At 31.5% G+C, this 20,357-nt stretch overlaps 1 long non-coding RNA gene across 3 annotated transcripts in view; it reads left to right on the forward strand.

Annotated features, from left to right (window-relative positions):
- The first annotated feature begins 463 nt into the window (after window positions 1–463).
- Window positions 464–20,357, forward strand: part of LOC108581356 — a 55,173-nt gene continuing 35,279 nt past the window's right edge. The window contains exons 1-3 of one of the 3 annotated variants that reach the window (XR_004176587.1): window positions 464–2,400; window positions 15,286–15,603; window positions 17,357–17,394. This is a non-coding gene — a long non-coding RNA (uncharacterized LOC108581356). Of the gene's footprint in view, window positions 2,401–8,716; window positions 15,604–17,356; window positions 17,395–20,357 lie in introns of those variants that run through there. The other 2 variants (XR_004176588.1, XR_004176586.1) reach the window with 2 other exon arrangements.

Genomic DNA, 20,357 nt, shown 5'->3' on the forward strand with positions numbered 1-20,357 from the left:
TTCTCTCCTTACCACAGAAAAGCAGTGGTATAATATAAAATCAATTTATCTGTTATTGAAATTAGTAAATTCTCCAAGGTTTTCTTTTTTATCAGAAATTATATAAATAGTGCTTTTGAATGATAACTACAACTCTTCTATCATTTTAGAGGTTCACAACTAGGTGGGATGTTAGGTTTGAGTGGAGAAGTGTCACAACTGGGTAAGGAAAAATGCATACAAATAATTACTGCACTTTTAAGTCAGAATGGAGCATGTCATAAATGTGAAAAGCAAAGAAATGAAATTGCATTAAGAGGCTCTTCTTGTATTGAAAAGAAACACTTAGAAAATGCTTAAAATTCATGTAAGACAAGCTGCGTGCCATTATTTGATAAATTAAAGCAGTTATTTCTGATATTAACATTTTTTATAGCTATAAATAGTTTTCCTTTTTTTTTTTTTTTTTTTTTTTTTTTGCTAACTCCAAGGACAGCAGGGTATTTTGTAAAATGCGTGTCCCACAGTGTATCTCAAAAGTGCTTACTAGTTAGACAAAAATCACAATAATCCTTAGATCCTAGGCTATCAGAAAGCTTTGTAGTCACCAAGAGACTTGCAAAATATTTTTGGAATTATCTGTGTCTTGCAGATGCTCTTAAGCCACAGAGAAAATTATATATTGGGGAATTTATATCCCATAAAGGATTGTGTAGCTGAGAAACTGGATTGCATGACTGACCATGATTTAGGTAAAATCCAAGTACACCACATCTGTGTGAGATCATCTGCCAGTCTCTGCATAGCAAGTGCATTTTCACTCAACTTCCTATCCATGTTGGCTGAGGTGTTTCACCTGAGAGACATATGTGGGTCCCGGGGGCCTGATCCTAGGGGTCCAGCTAGAGGGAAATAAAGACAAAATGAATATTTAAGTTTTGGGGGCATTCTTAAATTGGGTCTCAGGAAGTTTGTATTAAACTGCTTAGCTATTGTGGTAGAATAAAGTATTTCTAAGAAAACTAATATGCTTTTTTTTCAGAGGTTTCTGAAGTTATAGATAACAATGTAGTAACTACCTCTATCAGGGTATACAAAAAGGAAGAGAACAACAAATATTTTCCAAAACTCTAATAGATCAATATTTTCATACCTCTGGTATTTAGTTAAAATTAAAAGGTATAGAGTTTTCCACATAATTATGAAAATGTCTTTTCATTAAAATAGGTATATATGTGTACTAGAAGAATTAAAAACATAAAATAAACAACTAAACAAATCTTTGGTGTATTTAGGTTAAGATAAATCTTGAGAACACTTTACTTTAAATACATGAAATTCAAACACTAAGAATTACATTCATTTACTTGTTTGGTAAAAAAAATCCACATTGTTGGGGAAGGGGAATCAAAATAAAACAACACTAAGTGTGCTGACTGTAAAATGATGTTTAAGTACTTGACAGGTTAATATGTATAAATCATCACTTACTCTTTAATTTTCAGTATAGTCATTGTTTTATGACTTTACATAAATATATAAAATAATGTTTTATAAACCCTGAAACTCAAGCATGGATAAAAATAAGCTACATAGCATATTCAAGGTCCCTTATCTTCAGATATCAAGCTGGTGTGAGGACACAACAGTGGGAAAGGTAAGAGATAAAGCATATAGAAAATATGCAATGCCAATTTGGCCTGTAATCTTTGCCTAAAAACTCAAATCAGCAAGATAATTTACTAAAGAGAAAAACTGATTTTCTTTATTAAGTGAGAACAGGTGATTTTGATTTTGTATACTTCTTCTTAAACAGTTTCCTCGTCCCACCCTCCTAACTTCTTGGTTTCTTTGTCAGCACTATCTTATATAAAACATAATTATTTTTTAATTTCAACTTATTTTTCCATTCTATTTTCAATTACATATCAAGTATAATTTATCCAACACTTTAACGTGATTAGTTTATTTCCACTTTATTAGCAATACAAATTAAGCAGCATTTTGTTCAATATTTCTGCTACTACTAAGTATAACATTATGCAATATTTCTAGTCATTTGAGGAAGTGTGGTTCTGTATTATTTAAGGTCCCAGTAGGAAACAGCACACTCGAAATTGAATGATTAGATGAGAGTTTATTAACAAAGAATCATTTCTAATGATGTAATCTCAGGAGAAACTGAAGAAAAAAATAATTCTTTTCTGTCACCCCCAATCCCTGCCTGATAGGACAGGGAAGGAAAAATTGCCAGAAATTGGAAACAAAAGGACTTGTGTAGAGAAGGTCACCTTTGAGAGACCAAATCATTCTGCAGTGCACAAGATCAACCAAGGTGACACCACAGAGAAGAAACAAGGGGGTTAAATACCCTGACTTCACTCTTCATCTTCTCCAGGCTGAGCCTCTCTTAACTTTTTGGTAAGAATTATCCAAAACTTAGAAATTAAGCAAGAGACGGAATGAGAATCTCTTCAATATCACATTGGGGTATTATTTAACAAGTCCTTGTAAGAATTATTTATTTCTTTAGGAGCATTGAGCAGTAATTGATCTTGCTATTTGCTGCTAATTATAGGCCCAGACTGTGAATGGATGTTCAGTTGCAGATTTTTGTCTGGTGGAGATCAAGTTATTTTTGTCTGATAGCAAAGATAACCTGTAGTTGTATTTCCTTGTATGATGTTCTTACTGGTTTTCATTTTAATTAATGAGTTGACAAATATCATTGATACTTTTCTGCTCTATTTTCCATTTTTAACTGAACCTGATCAGAAATGAGGGGGCACAGCAGCCCTGTTAATGATCAAGTCAGTCTCACAGCACAAAGTAGGGTGGAGAAGGATGGATCATACATCTGAAAGAGCAAATGGAAGATATTCTACCAGGTTACAATTTTTGATCTGATGTTATTTTTTCCTGAATATGACTAATAGAGTCATGAATACATTTTAAAATTATTGTGAGTAGACATTTTTGTGCAAAGAGATCATAGACACCACTAAAGCCCATGGGAAGAAGATAAAAATTATGACTTATTAGGAGCAAATCCTACAAATAGTTAGTAAAATCTCTATTAAATATAATATACATTATAATATAATATAGTTATATATTATATATAATAAATATTATGATACAAAATATATACCCTGCCTTCTGATTTGCCTCTCTGTTTCAGAGCAGAAACAGTAAATCCTAGGAAATAGGCCCCCTTCTATATCATTTTTCCTCAATTCATGATCCCTATTTTGTTAATGGGGAATAAGTTATATTACGATTTCTTTCTCTAAGATCCAAGTGAACCATAGTTTTTATTCTGATGCATCACTTATGTGGATTAAAGCTTTAAGTTTGTTCATTTCGAATGGTTTATTCAAGTCATTTGTAGGGTGTTTGATATATATGAATGCAATTCCTTTTTAGAGGCCATTTATTATTTATAGCATTTGCAACATATTATATAGTGCACTTGTAGTGTGGAAGTAGTTGGTCTCTGAATTGTTCAGAGAGACTTAGAAAAATACACAGTAATGTAACTAAAGAAAGATCTCCATTTTTCTAGATAGTGTAAATTCCTTCCTCATAAGAAATATGTAAAAGAAGTCCACTTGGGTTTATATTTCACACAATTGCTTTATTTTTTAAAAGTTTCTTTTAAATACTATTTTGATAATTTAGACTACTTAATAATGTGGGTAACTTGTTGAATCTGTTATGCTTTTTATACCCATGGCACAATTTAGCTAGTAAAATAAGCCTACTTTTTGCTTTTGATGGATACAAGTGTCTTGAACCTCAGAATAGCATTCACCATAAAATGCTGTTATAACCTTTGTGCATAGAGAGACATTTACTCATTCTGAAAAAATGATTAAATATAATAATATGCATACTGTATTTGAATAAGATAAACCTGATAAATAGTACTAGATATTTCTAAATTGTTTTGAGACATAGGTTTTATTTTGTACTTTTTTCCAGACAAAACTAATTTATTCAAAATTACTTCAAAAATGTTTAGGAATATTTATTTTGTACAATATAACTGCACATGTGAATATAATATACATGTACACATATATTGTATACTATACATATACAATATAAATGTAAATGTGAATGTTGACCTAGATGTGAAATCAGCCATTGTCTGTGGTGCTCTAGTATCTCTTTTAGTCAAGGAGAGTTAAAAATCAATATGTGGTACTTAGGCTTACATAGCAGAATAGACTATTAATCTTTTGCAGTGCACATACTCTATAATCCAGTATATTTTTAATGCAATTTACTTTTAATTTACTTTATGCATTTCTCTGAAGTGCTTTGCATAAATTATGTACGATAATCAATACCTTGGGAAAAGTACTGAAAAAATAAAGAAGCAGAAACTCTCATACCATATTTCACATGCAAGCACTTTATTTCTAATATCCTTCTGTAATGTCATGTGGACTATTCAATAATGGAGTCAAGGTATATGCTCATCTACATTTTGCATAGTAAGATTTATCTTCACTGCAAAGTTTTTATAAAATTCTAAAAGTAGTTACATTTTACAAGGTGACTTATGTCAAAATCTGTCCCTTGTGTATATTTAAGTTTACAAAATCTACCTGTTATCATATTCTCAATCCCCTTCACCAAGATTCCATGACAGAAATTGTAGGTATCAAAGTGACTGTCTCAATATATTAGAAAACAGTTGGAACTATGGGCTCATAAATATGGGACTATAAATATTTGGAAAGTTAGAATGAGGGAAAAACCAATGAGTGGTCACTAGAGTTGAGTAGTTAAGAGTTTTAAGTGGTTGATAATAGCACACATTAATTATTGAAGGACACTGTGGATCAGTTTCACAGGTGACACATACTTAGAAGAATATTTCCAACAGGTAATAGTGACATAGGAATAATAGATAGCCTATACAAGAAACTCTTACAAAAATGCAAAAAAGAGAATAAGTATTAGGCAAAAGATATAAACATGTAGTTTATAGAAAAAGGGATACAGAACACTAACAAGAAAATAAATGGATATTTATAGTGATACTACATTTTCCAAAAGTGCTAAATAAAACATTTATATTACTTTACTCATTTTAAATTTAAAAACCAGATTATGACAAATTTAAAGTTCTAGAATAAAAGAGGAAAGACTTTTAAACTTCATATTTCCTTGTGCCTTTGAATTGGGTGCAATCATCTCTACGTCAATTGGGAACATCTTAGGAAAATAAAGATAGGCATACCCTGGGTTACAGTAATTTTATACCCACGTAGAATGAAATATTAAGAAAATCTTATCTGGATTCTGAAAAGTATATATACATCAATATTAATTGGAGTGCTATTAAAGGCGGCTCAGCTTTGAAGACGATCTTGCTAAACTGGGACAGTTAATAGGAAAACACAGTGAATATAAACATGAAATATTTTGCTGTGTTTAGAAGTAACAAGTTGGAGATACATGTAGCAATATGAATGGATATTTAAATATCATATTTATGATAGCATTAAATGCTTCAAAACATAGGAATCTAACAAAATATGTACAGGATCACCATATAGGAAACAAATAAGCAGAAATCATTGATAGGAATTAAATATTGAGATGACTTAGACTGACTCAGGTATATACCATAACTGTGGGTTGGAAACTCAATAGTAGAAATATTAAATTGACCTATATACTACTACAATCTCATACAAAGTCCATACATTTTAATTTATTGTTCTTTTTTGTGAAAATATATAAGCTGATTCTAAAAATTATATGTAAATGAATAGGGCCAAGACTAAGTAAAATAATGTGAATTTAGAATAATTTTGAATACATACTCTATTAGATGTTAAGACAATAAAACGTTATAATAATTAAAACAGTGTGGTATTATTGAAAGCCTTAATATACAGACTAACAGAAGAAAATAGAGTCCAGAAATCAACTTACACGTATGTTTTCCTCACTACAACAATTTGGCACTACAGTGCTGTGGAGTCAAAAAAAGTCTTTTCAACACACTTTGCTAGATCAGTTGAGTCCATACGTCAGAGTAACGAATTTAACCCTCTGCCTCATAGCCTTATACTATATGCAAACAGTAAATCCTAAATGTGAAGGGAATAATAATACATGCAGACACATGCACATAAACATGAACACACATTTTTTTTTCCCAGAAGAATATGTAAAAATCTGTCTTCTGAACTTCTGTAAGACTTCTTAAATAGGACAGAAAATTCACTAACCATAAAAAAACAAACTCATATATTATACGGTACTAAAATTAGGAACATCTGTTACTTAAAAGATGCAGTTAAACGTGGGAAAATTCAAATCATAAAAGTAGGAGAAGACATTTGACATACACATATTTAACAAAATATTCATATCCAGAAAAAAGTTAAAAGGCAATACTTATTAATGAGCCAGAGACTTGGACATGCACTTAAATGTACATGTAGATATCCAATAGTTACATTAAAGGATTCTAGACTTCATTGATCATTTGGGAAATACATATTCTAAACAAAAAATTATAAAACAATACCAAATGTTGTCAAAAATCTAGAACAAATGGAACACTTACATATCTTCTATTAAGAACAAAAAAGTAGCACAATTTTGGAATATTCTTTTAAAGTACCTATAAAGCTTAATATTTGCCTATCCTATTAACGAGCAATTTGACTCTTATATATAACAGAAATTCATTTATATGTTCACCAGAGGAGGAATGTTCATGCTGCCACGAAACAGAAATAACCCAAAGGTCTATAAACATTAGAATGGGTAAACATATTTTGAAGTAGTCACAAAATTATCTATGTAATTGTATATGTTGATGTATGTATATGTATAATATTATACATGCAAATATGCATAACAATGAAAACGAACAAGCAATTACTGCATTCAACAAAATAGATGACTACCACAAACATAACTTTTAGCAAAGGAAATCTGACACAAATGAGTCTAAACTGCAAAAATCTCAAAAATAAAAATAAATTGTATGTGCAATTTTGTATAAGCAATTAGTTGTTACGATAATGGTTACCTTTCAGAGGGTCAAATAACTGGGAAGCTATATGAGGCTGGCTTCTAGAGTGTTGAAATATCCTCTTTCTTCATCTTCATGCTGTTTACAGCATTATGTTTATTTTGAGAAAATTCATTAAGTTGTCCATTTATGTTACATATACTTCTCTAAAAGTATACTGCACTTTAATTTAAAAAGAAATGTTTATTTAAAGGCAGTGCTTTAGAAAATTGGAACACATGCATTTCTAGGGTAATGTAAAATGATGCAGCTACTGTGGAAAACAGTACAGCAATTCCTCAAAAAATTAAGCATAGAGTTACCATGTGACCCAGAAATTCTGCTACTGGGTGTATACCTAAAAAAACTGAAGACAGGGATTTGAACAGATATTTGTACTCCCATGTTCATAGCAGTGTTATTCACAGCAGGCAAAAGCTGGAAGCAGTTAATGAATAAACAAAATGTGGCATATACGACACACAGTGAAATATTATTCACCCCTGTTGGAGAGCTTTTAAATTTCCCTTGCCTTAGAGGACCCCAGAAACACTTAACACCAAAGTAAAAGGACCAGGGAAATGTTGTTTAAAGAGCTGATTTGAAATAGTTAAGTAATTTGGTGATTTATTATTAAAGACATAAGAGTGTATTTTCATGCTGATGACTTTAGTTTGGATATTTTCTAAGCAATATGTATAGAATAGCCTACTTTGGTTAAAAAAATAGTGAATAGCAAAATTCTTGAAGCTTTATTTACTTATTCAGTTCGTTAGTTTTTCAGCTAGTATTTATTGAACTTTGACTATAAAAACTATGTTAACTATCTCTTAAATAGCACTGTTTATTTTAAAATTTAAATCATATTAAATCTGAAAGTATATGCTTGGCATCTACTATATAATGAGTAGCTTGTTGTACTTGCTGATTTATAAAAACCATTGGAAGACAACTTTTATAGCAAAGAGGTTTATTACATTTTGAGATTATAGATAAGTGGGAAAATGAGAGAGATCACCTATATGGGAAAGATTTGACAAATATAAATTTCCTCTATCAGTTTGTAGAGTTTTTTTTCCTTTTTTATTTGTTTTGGGTTGGAAGAGAGGTAAAGACATAAAAATCAGTTTGGTGGCATCACTGATGTGCCACGTGGTGTGACACTTCTTTCTTTCATGATTCTTTTATAAACAATCAGAATTTTACCTTTCATAAACAGCAACAAACTGACATTGAAAAGTGCATTTCTTAGATATAAAACACACTGTGAAGTTAACATTTGACAAATAACTGATACGTGTTGGATAAGTGTTTTTCAGTTACAGCAATTTAGGTTAGAAAAAGAAAAATAAAGCAAAAGAAAGATAAGAGAAGCGAAAAATCTGCTTATGTGGGAAGAGTTATGTGCGATAACTATCTATGGAAATGTAATAACTATGTAAAAGGGAGTCAGGTTGAACTTCAATGCTGTGTCATTTCAAAAATAAAATTTCAGGAATCTTGTTATTCCTTTCTTTTATTCCATTGAAGTAAATAGATTTTCATGTAAAGTTATAACTGCATTTTATTTGGAAATGTTATCATTCTATATGAAATATATATGAAATAATGATATAGCTTATATATATATAGCTTTTTATATATTTGTCCAAGTTATTTTATATATATATATATATATATATATATATATATATATATATATATACACACACACACACACATATATATGCCTGGGTATTAAACGATTGGTAAAGCTTAAAAAAAAGTGATAGTTTGATTCTTTCCCTTTAAGTAGTGGTAGAAGCCCAAATATGTTTCTAACTAATCAACAGTAAAATTAGTTTCCACCCAGAAGGTATTAAGCAAAGATGCAGCAAGCTGTTTGCCTGAGATTAAAACTTTGGTGAGCCAAATCCAGTAAACGTGAATGTAAGAACACAGTTTTCCTTGCTAGCCTTTAAAACTGTCATCTGGTTTTTTGCCATGGCTTTAAAGAGACTTGCTCAGTTGCTTATAGTCCAGATGTTCCCACTAATGGCAATTCCACATTGTGTTCTTTCTTTGATTCTCTCCTTAATTACTCGTGAGGATGGGATTTATAAAGTACATACAGTACACTGTAGCTCAGAATTAGACTTAATCATCATTACTATTTTATGCACTTTAAGGACCAGTTTCAAACTGTACCAAATCCTCACTCACTGGCTGATGTAGTAAATGGGTCTCTAATATAAGGTGGGAACTTGGAAGTAGAAGTGGGTGTTACTTGGTTTAAGATTTTTTTTTTTTTTTCATTTTCTCTGAGTGCATATGTCAGGGGGGTTGCCTGTGTCTTCTGATTTGAGGTTTGCCAATTGTTTAAAAACCATTCTTTAGTTCTCTTTCTCCTCTCCTTAAGTGCTCCTGTGATAAAAGATCACATGGCAAATAGCAATTACTTTAAAAATAACTTTAAGCATGATATAAAAGGAAGTATATTAAATTAGAGCTGAAGGCCATACTTTTATTTTTTTTTTATTTTTTATATTTTAAAATCTAATTTTACATGTTTTTCTACTTTTCCTGTATGATTTCTGACCATTCTTTCTACTCTACTTCTTTCTGTTTCTCAAGATTTTCCTCCTAGCAAATTTTTGCATTAAAATAAATCCTAGAAAACATTCAATTACTCTCCTAATGTTGCTGATGCATTCCAAACTTAACATCTTCTGTTCTCATGCGGTACTTATTTTTGATTCAGTTACATGTTTTCTCCTCAGCCTAAGATGACCATGTCCAAAAGTGAAATTAATGTATTTCCTGCCCATATTGGTTTTATTCTAAAATTATCCCTGCTTAAGTCATTGGTGCATACTTTATTATTCAGTTAGAGATCCTCACATCTTTTCTGCCGTTCCTTGCTTTCACTCTTTTCCCCTAAATATTTCTGGAGGAAAGTAAAATGTTTTTCCTTTCAGCACCTTTTGGGGCTATGCCCCTGTCTTTCCTCTCTCTTCACCATCCTGATTCTCATTTTCATAACCCCATCCTATGATTCTTCTTCAAGCCCCCTAGTAAAAATTTCCTAGGCCAACTTATTTGAAAGCACTAGTGAATTTTTTTTTCTAAATATGCCTCTACCCTATCACTTCCCTTCTGAAGATATAAAAACTGTTGTCTGGCATTTAAGACTCTCTATAAATGTATTCCTTGGTATTTATTCACCTTTATCCTATACTATATTGGAGCTGCCTTATTTGGAGAGATTACTCAGCAACTCATCTCTTTTGCTCAGTATATATATTATCATCTCTTACAAGATATTTGCATTTTTTACTTTTAAGCCTTTAGATGTTTTCTTTCCCTGATTGAAACATTATTCATTCTCTAAATCTCAGATTAATTTCTACCTTCTTCATGTAATTCTCTTTTTGAGCTCACTGTTCTTTACTTTTTGCAACCTGCATTGCAGTTACGATCAGTATCAATTTGTGTTACTTCCTTATTCCCTTCCTCATTTCGCAGTATTTTATCAGATTGATGGCTACATCAAAATAGCACATAATTTCTTCTTTTGTTCCCCTACAGTGCATATCATGTGCTATGTGTAGGGACTCTTAAAGTAGTCTTTATCAAATTAACAATTTGATTATTTTTGCTTAGACTCTCGTTTATATACACCAGCAATCCACCACCTATAATGGAATTTTGTAAATTTTAGTCTAGAAGGCAGTCAGTGTACATATCAGAGAGAAAATATATCTTTGGCAGTTTACAACTGACGTTCTTGTTTGTATAGCACATTCTGAGATGAGATATGTCTTTACAAGAGAAAAAATTATGTTGACTATGAGAGATCAAAATGAAGATCGATGCTCATATTTATCTCCACCGCCTTTCTACATAAGACATCTTTAAATTATTATAGCATTTTTGTCAATGTAAGAGTCACTAGCTAGCAACTGGTATGCCTAACAGTAGCCGTCTAGTGAACTTTGGATTCCAGAGGGTCAAGAATGATGTATTCACCAGTAGTTTTCAGAGGGTATAAAAAATAAAAATTAATTATCGCTGCACAAGTGATAAATTTAATGTAAAAATGTCTCCAAATCTCCAGTTGTGTTATTGAAAATGAAAGGCAACTAGGTGATGGGACACATAAGAGAAGGGAAATGTTTATCTTAACTTTCCAAGCATGCACATAGTTTCGGACTTCAAAACAATTATGCTTCTCAGTATTACTCATTCCTCAGATAACTTTCATAAATCAGTGCATGGATACAAACAAGGCTCAGGGCAGTGTGGTGGATATTCCAGGTTAATAAATATATTGGACAAAGCTGGATATGAATAAAATTTGACTTAATGATGTATTCCAGAAATGACATAACTTTTACAACACTATTTGCATTTATGACAAATTGTGATGAATTATTTTCAAAGTCTACCAAGGATTTATTCATAAGTCTGTCATTTCATAGACAATGCTAAGAAGGAATTTTGAGATGGCAGTTGTTGTGTATCGCACCTTATATCATTATGGACTGGAAATACAGAATGTTTTTATATAAATTCTAAGAATCCTTCTTATTGTGAAGGTAAAACAGAAATTCTAACAATTCAAGCAAAACAGTGCAAGATGTCTTCCTAGCAAGTGATCCCAAAATATCACTGTCACCCTCACTGGATACGCCAAACCCCTTGACCCTGAATATTGCTAGGTCAACATGAGTAGTAGCTCTGACTGTGATGGGGGCAGAGACAACAAAAGAGCTAAGATGAAACACATGGCTTTCGTAACCAACATTACATCAGTGTTAAGTTATTGGTATAAGAGTATGTATAAATAGAGTTAAAGAATAACAAAAAACTCAGATTTTTTTCTGCCTTTTTATTTGCAAAATAATTCGGGAAAAGACATGTGCACATCTGGAAAAATGATTAAAGATACTATTTATGACCCTGTCACTAGAAAGATAGTCTCATTATATTTATTAGACATAAATCTTTCCATCACAAGAAATCAGCATTCTGCTTATGCAGGAACATATACAAAGAGGATCTCCTATGTTTGATTGTATTCTCAAATGTAAAGTAAAACCATTAGTGACCATATCAGATACCACTTACACCCCAGTGCATATCCTCTCAGCTCACCTTTTTATTCTAGCAATGGTAATGGAAACCAGCTGTATGCAAATATAATCCAGCTTCAACTTGCTTAGCTGAATCATGTATCTCTAGCTTTCTGCTCTGGGATTCTTGTCCAGTACTGTATGAGATTCCGGCATGTATGCAAATCTACAATAGTGAATGTGCTAATCCCTCACCGTGCAACCCTAGACTCCGAGGTGATGGGATCTGAGAGACATTTATTTCTTTGGTCCTTTGGACAGACAATTGCATTATTATTTGTATAAATATCCTCAGAGTCTCCCTAATGAGAATGAACCCAGTTTTCCCGCAATGTTAGTCAACTTGAAAACCTACCGTTTGATAACTTTTTCTTCTTTCTCCTTTCAGTCTTTCCAGTCATCCACTACTCTTTCTCAAGATCACTTCCCCAAATAGCATTGCTGTAGCTAGTCCTTAACTCAGTTTCAGTTTTTAGATGGAAGCAAGGATATACATTTCCGATAAAATGGCTTCATTAAGAAGCTACAAATTAATTAAATATTTTATTTTAGAGAAGTAAGAAAAATCATATGACTCCTCTTCTGGGTAACATTTTATGCTTGATTATAGGAAACACTTTTAAAAAATGATCAAAACTAACCAAAGTAGATATTGTTAAAGAAAGAATAAATGTATCCAATAAATTATTTGATTCTCAAAAGTATTTTGATCATTTCAAAATAATAACACTCGAATGGCATGTTTACCATGCTCTAATGATGTATTTTAATGATGTAAATAATGACTCTGCTATAATTATTTGTTCCAAGGTTGATAGCTCACTCAGGGCATAAAATGCATATTACTACATGTAGCAAACACTTGTTGAATCAGTTATTATAAATAACCTACAGTTTATAAGTGAATCTAGTTAGGTTAGACATAACAACAACACTAGTGCCAACTCCTTTGGTCATCCATTTGTTAAACCTGATAATAGGTTATTCACAAGCAAATCACTAGTACTGCCATTCTTCAGTGAAGGAAATTTGCTACTTAACAAGAGTTCTCAAGGATCTTGGTGAAAATACTACAGGAAGTCATTTACCTGTCCAAGAAATATAATTGGTATTTGAGTGTTGAGCTACCAAGTTTAAAAGATTCAAGCCTAAACTCAGGGGAGCACAATTTATTATTTTCAGGATGCAAGAAACCTTGAAAGAATGCCCTTTCACTCATTTAAGTGGCGTAAACATAGTTAGAAAAGTTATTCTTGAAATTAACTTTTCCATACTTTCTTTAAGAACTTAAGTTGCAAATCACACATATCTCTATGAAAGAGATGCACTTACATCTCTTTGACACTGATGCACTCCTGAATTTATTCAAAAGTTTCTCTTTAGTGCCTAATCATATACTGTCACTATACCAGAAACTTGTGACACAGAAATGAGGAAAATAGAGTACTTGCCCTTTAGAGGCTTGTTATCCAAAGAAGGATACTGTAAGCATAATTACAATAAAAGTAATGAGTACTTTAATAGTTGTATGAAGTGTACTGTGGAAGCACAGGAGAGGAAACGACATTTTGCAAATACTTTGTCTTATTTAGTTTCTTCATTAGCTTTTATTTTATGTTTAATTAAAATTTATTTTGCTGCTACAGTTTATAACAGACCTAGAGCATATCCTGTGAAACATGAAATACTAAAGCAAAATCTAAATGCACTATTAGTTTATTTCTTAATTCTTTTACTCTGTTCTTTATGTTAATAGTTATTGTAGTTTGCTTTTAGTTTAGTGAGTTTTTTGAACTATTTTTGCTACATATGATAAATATACTGGATTTTGTAAATCCCCAAATATCAGTTATAGTGCAAAGGGCATGAATTGAAACACAGGAAGCTCTAATTCTTATAATAATACTGCAGCAAATCCCCAAGTCACAGTGTCTCTGAATCTAAATTTTCTCATTCTTAAATTTTTTTTAATGGTTAAATTTCAATGAGTTTGTCAAGATTAAAGTTCAATGGCTATAGGCTTGTATGGAACTCAGCAAGCAGAATCTCAGCCAGTTTTACTGCAATGTTGATAAAATTATAAAGGCTTTTTTGTACTTTGTAAAAGCGTTCAGCCTGGGTATAAAAATAGCTTATGTTATATGTTTTTGATCTATAGTGTGACATAGGCTTTGAACACTCATAGGTTCAATTGGAACTCTAATCCAAGCTTCGAATAGTTTCTACTTTCACCTTTAATATTGTTTCTTATTCTACCATTCATTTTATTTTCTTCTTGCTCTTTTCACCATACCTAAATATCTAAATAAAATATGTACATAATAAACCAGCTACAATATTCTTTTAAGCTAAATTATTTAATTGTTTACTTAAAATTATACAATATCCTTGAAATAAAAATAAGAGCAAGAAAGGTGTTTATTGTTTATATTTTGGTTCTGTTCAGTTATACCTAGAATAATAACCATATGATTTCTCTTTCTCTTTTCTACATTATATAAATAGCATAAAATAAAAATTATGTGCTAAGAATTTAAAGGACCACTTGCAAGCTTAATAAAAAATATGTACCTATTTTCTAAAACAATTACTTTAATAAGTGTTATGAAATATCATATACATTTAAATACGTAGTTGAAGAAAACTAAAAATTTGAACTTTTGTATTCAAACATCTGGAGAAATATGTCAAAGTTATATTTTAAAACAAGTATATACACACATAGCTACATATACTTATTTAGCACACAAAAGGCCATTTTGATGAAAATGTACTCTAGGAATTTGTAATTATTTGTAATGGTACTCATATATTTAGAATCAGTTCTCATTATATTTCCATGGGAAAACATAGTTTATAGTCTGTTAGCATCATTTAAACACTTTGAGTATCTGAATATGTTTAATCAAATACAAAATTTAGATAAAATGCTAAGTTTAGAGAACAGAGGCAGTGGAACTTGTGTATCATATATTTATCTATGAAACATATATATATATATATATGAAGAGAAAATGATGTTTATATTTAGGAAGCAAGATAATACCATATCCTGAAACTTAGGGTAAGCAGTAAAAACTGTAAAGAGGAGCACAGGTATGTGTACCTGTATGTCTGCCAAAGCATTGTTTATTTCATTCACAGATAAATCCGAAGTACCTGGAAAAAACAGTGTCTGGCATGCAGAAGATGAATAAATATTTGTTGAAGAAATGAATGAATGAAGGCAGATCACTGAAACGGTAGATTCAAGATGATTTCACATAACACTTTACCAGTTGACTTGTGTTGATATGGAAGAGGAGTGCATAGCTCAGTTCTTTAGCTGAATTATGATAGAACTGACAACGTGCTTTTGTCGTCTTTTTCAGATGAGCTTACATAAAGGCTTAGCATGTTATGTTTTGATAATGAATCCTAAAATAAGTTCATGAGAAAGAGTCAGTTTTCATCATGCCTGAGGTAAGTCTGGGGCTCAACTATTCTCTAATCACATTATTGAGATTTAATATGTGTGACGTAGTGGTTCTGAGCAAAGGTGTCACCTTGTACCATCACTGTCTTCCAATGCCTAGACTTGGAAAGAAGAATTAGAAATCTTGATTGTGCCTCATTATCTTGTCCAGTCAGTTCTGAAGCTGCTGTTTCTTTTTTCTGAATATAATATCTGCTTTTTGACTGGTTCCAAACTCAAAAGTTTGGATAATCATTACTGTCTTAATCTGAGCAGAAAATAAATTAATAGAGCAAAGTGAAAATAAATAAAAAGTTTTCAATTTTCACCATCTGTACTAACTACATAATCTACTAGTTATATTTTATATGTTACATCAACTTAAAAAGTATGTTGACCTAATACATCTTATTTGAATCAGAGAAAACAAATCCTACAATGTAGATGTGAACACATTGTTTATTTTATAATTACATGGACAGGAATCCCTGTGGAATACGGAAACTAATTCATGAATAAATATTTACTAGAGGAGAGAGTTACATGCTTTTAGCAGGCAATACATAAAGACAGGAAAAGCTGCAAAATGAAGTAAAAAGATTTGTTTTTAATTCTGGATTTACATTTTATACTTGTGGGGCATGACTAACCTGTTCATAAGTTTCATATATAAGATAGGAATAAATAATACCTATCTCACAGGATTTTGATTAGTATTAAATTATATAAGATATAAAAAGTGCATAGCATATAGTAAGCATTCCAAAAATAATAAAGCAAAACCAGAATAGTCCAAATTACAGGAGTACCCCCTTACCCTGTGGGGATACCTCCCAAGACCCTCAGTGGATGCCAGAAATCTCTGGTAGTATGCAATCCTGTATATACTATGTTTTTTTTTTTTCCTATACATGTATACCTACAGAATTTTTACTTTATAAATTAAATATACCATTCTTGCAGTTTGGGGCCATTATGAAGTAAAATAAGGGTTACTTGAACCCAAGCACTAAGATACTGCAACAGTCCTAAATTACTAAAGGAAAAGGGATGTTGACGGCATGGATACATACGCTGGACAAATAGATGATTCACATTCTGGGCAGGATGGAGCAAGACTGTGGGAGATTTCATCGTGCTACATAGAATGGCTGCAATTTAAAACTTATAAATTGTTTATTTCTGGAGTTTTCCATTTAATACTTTCAAACTGAGGTTTACTGCAAGAAACAGAAACTGCAGAAAGCAAAACCATAGATAAGTGGGGGACAGTGTTCTACAGATCTTGGGAAAAAAATAGAAAAGAACTCCTCTAGGACACCACAGAATTCATTGGTGAAATATGTTTATTGCATTTATGGAAATATTTTTCTTTTTCATCAAAATGCTGATTACACTGTGAAGAATGCAAAAAAAAAATGCGGTAAAATGTAAAATAAAATCTAATTTACTGTCTTCTACACCTTAATTACTCAAATATTTTCTCTATCATAGCACGAAAAATGATGTTTAAAGCAGATTCTTTGTGATCCCTTTTTGTGCATAAACTTGTTCCTTACTAATCCTTGGATATACATCACTGCATTCTGTGGTCCCTTTGTACATCTTAAAACAAGAATTTATCAAAGGAGTTAGAGGCTTCATCTATTTGCGTATTTTCTCATTTTCAAGTCTTTGTATATTTTAAGAGAGAGAATAAAATTTTGAAGAAAAATGTAACTTCCATAATTGTAATTATTCAAAATGTGTTTAATTTTTCAGATTGTAAAACTCAGAAGTATAATATCCTTGGCACCAAGGTAATGAATTTGAGTATTTCTTGGAACCCAAAAATGTATGCTTGTTGTTTTCTTAGTATGCTTTCATATTTACTGAATAGAAATTTTATTTCCATTTTATAGCAGTAATATGAACTTGGCTCAGTCTTTCAGAAAAATAAGTATAGATAATACATGAAATTACTTCAAATTATAATTTTATGTTTATGCCAGTGTACAAGTAATTTGATGTGACCTCAACTCTTTTGACATTTTTTATGAGAACAAATATTTCATTGGCTGAACAAAAAGTTACTTCTTACTATGATTATTAATTCTCTAGGTTTATCTTTCTCAGACCAAAGAAATACAGATAAAAATACAATAGAATTTTATCATAAAATTATGGTACAATATGAAAATTAAAAGCTCAATTTGATAGTTCTGGAAGAGAATACTCTATATGCCATTTATTAGCACTGTGAAATAGCAAGATGTTTTAAATCTTTCCAATGATCAGTATCTTCCTCTTTAAAATGGGAGTTATAATGATATTCACTCCAAAATTTGTATGTTTTAAAAGAGAAAGCTCACATAATATTCAGTACATAGCTATTGACTTAAAATAAGTACACATTCATTATATTCCTATATAATATATATTACATTTTTGAAGTTCAAAACTAAAGTTATATTTGGAATACTATAATTACCAGAAATGTCAAATCTAAGACATCTTGTAACCTGACCTCCAGGGATGGTCTAAACTTAAGTGCTCAAACATATTACATTTTTGTGTGAATAAAGTTTGACATCCTGCCATACATTCTGACCAGTTCTGCATGATTCTTTTGATCTAACCAGCACACTCCTACACCATGTAGCTAGCAAATCTAAAAATGGACCTCTAACATTTTCCTTGTGCTTACTCATAAAACCATTTGCTTGAACCTCTTTTATACAGTTCATCCTGAATGGTTCCCCACATTCTGAGCGTCTGTCTTCTTGATTTATTTTTTAGTGTCAGTTTTGCCACCCCCACAGTTCTGACATTTAGGTTCATTTTACCACCTATGACGTACTTTCCTCGTGGTCTACAATTTAGAATTCAGTTCCTCTGACTTCAGCTATCCTGAGAAAAATCTTCCTAGTCATTGGGATGATATACTATGATTTATCCCACCAAGAGACATTTCTGCTGAACTTACCTTAGAATTAAGTACTGACATTAGATATGTCCCAATTACTTGTATTTTATCAAAATGGCATTCAAAAGCTTAAAAAACTATAGTGTGGCTTCTGGGCAGAAATCAGTAAATTATTCTGAACAGCCAATACATTAACAAATACCCAATTTCACTCTGCATTACTCTACCTGGCAGGCACACCCTTTTGCCCACAATTATTGTCCCACCTGTACTCTAACCTCGGTTTTGGGATTCTTGAAGAGATTACATAATAATTTTTTGCTTGAAGAGATGCTGGCCCAGTTTCAAAAATCATTCTTGTTATGGCTTCCTATAATTGACATCTAGATCATTAGAAAGAGTTTATCTTTACACAGCCTTTCTTTTCTTTGTATCCTGATGTTTATTGCTCATTCTGTATATTTAAATCTCCTTTGAAGAGGATATATATACACACATACATGTTATATATAATATGCATACATACATTATATATATATAATTAATGTGCACTTACTATATTTTAGTCTAATTAGTATAATTCTGGAGTAAAAGAAGGAATATTGAACTTCCAAATCTTGTAAGCAAATCTCGTGCCTCTTTCCAGCTACAAACTACAGGTCATAAGTTTTACAGTAATCTATTCACCCCGACCCTCTGTACATCCATCTAGCATGCTTACTTGGAAAGCCACTATCCTATCAGTCTGACCTTTCAAATTTATACTACCGACGTAGATACAGTCATGCATCACTTAACAAGAATACATTCTGAGAAATGTGATATCATCATTATATGAACATCACAGCGTGTACTACACAAACCTAGCTGGTACAGCCTACTAAACATGGAGTTTATGTAGTTAGGAACCTGTTGCTCCTATGCTACAACCCTGTACAGCATGTTACCGTACCAAACACTGTAGGCAATTGTAACATAATAATAAGTATTTGTTTATATAAATATATCTAATCATAGAAAAGGTACAGTAAACATATGGTATAAAACATAAAAAAAAATGGTACACCATTGTAGAGCACTTATTGTAAATGGAGCTTGCATGACAGAAAGTTGCTTTGAGTAAAACAGTGAGTGAGTGGTGAATGAATGTGAAGGTCTACAACATTACTGTACATTACTGTAGACCATAAACACTGTGCACTTAGGCTGCACTAAACTTATTTTTAAAATTTTCTTCAATCACAAACTAACATTAGCCTACTATAATATTTTTATTTTATAATGTTTTTAATTTTTTAACTTTTTGACTCTTTTGTAAAAAGATGTAGCTTAAAACACAGACACATGACCCAGCTATACACAAATATCCTCTTTATATTTTTATTCTATAACAATTGTTTCATTTTTAAAATTTGTTATTATTATTTTAAGCTTCTTTGTTAATTCCTTTGTTTTTGCATGAACACATACATTAGGCTAGACCTACACAGGGTCAGGATCATCAATATCACTGTCTTTCACGTCCACATCTTGTCCCACTGGAACATCTTCAGAGCAAATAACAGACTTGGAGCTGTCATCTCCAACAATAACAATGCCTTCTTCCAGAATGCCTCTTGAGTGACTTGTCTGAGGCTGTTGTACAGTTAACATGCTTTATGTATATGTAGAAGAAATACACTGTAAAATAACAATGAAATGTGTACTCTAGTAAATAAATAAACCAGTAAATAGACACTTCTTTTATGTTTTTCTTTCCAACTTTTATTTTAGGTTCAAGGGCTATATGTGCAGGTTTGTTACATGAGTAGATTGCATGTCATGGGGGTTTGGTGTACAAATTATTTCCTCACTCAG

The sequence above is a fragment of the Papio anubis genome, chromosome 10, assembly GCF_008728515.1.
Source record: "Papio anubis isolate 15944 chromosome 10, Panubis1.0, whole genome shotgun sequence".
Taxonomy (NCBI): domain Eukaryota; kingdom Metazoa; phylum Chordata; class Mammalia; order Primates; family Cercopithecidae; genus Papio; species Papio anubis.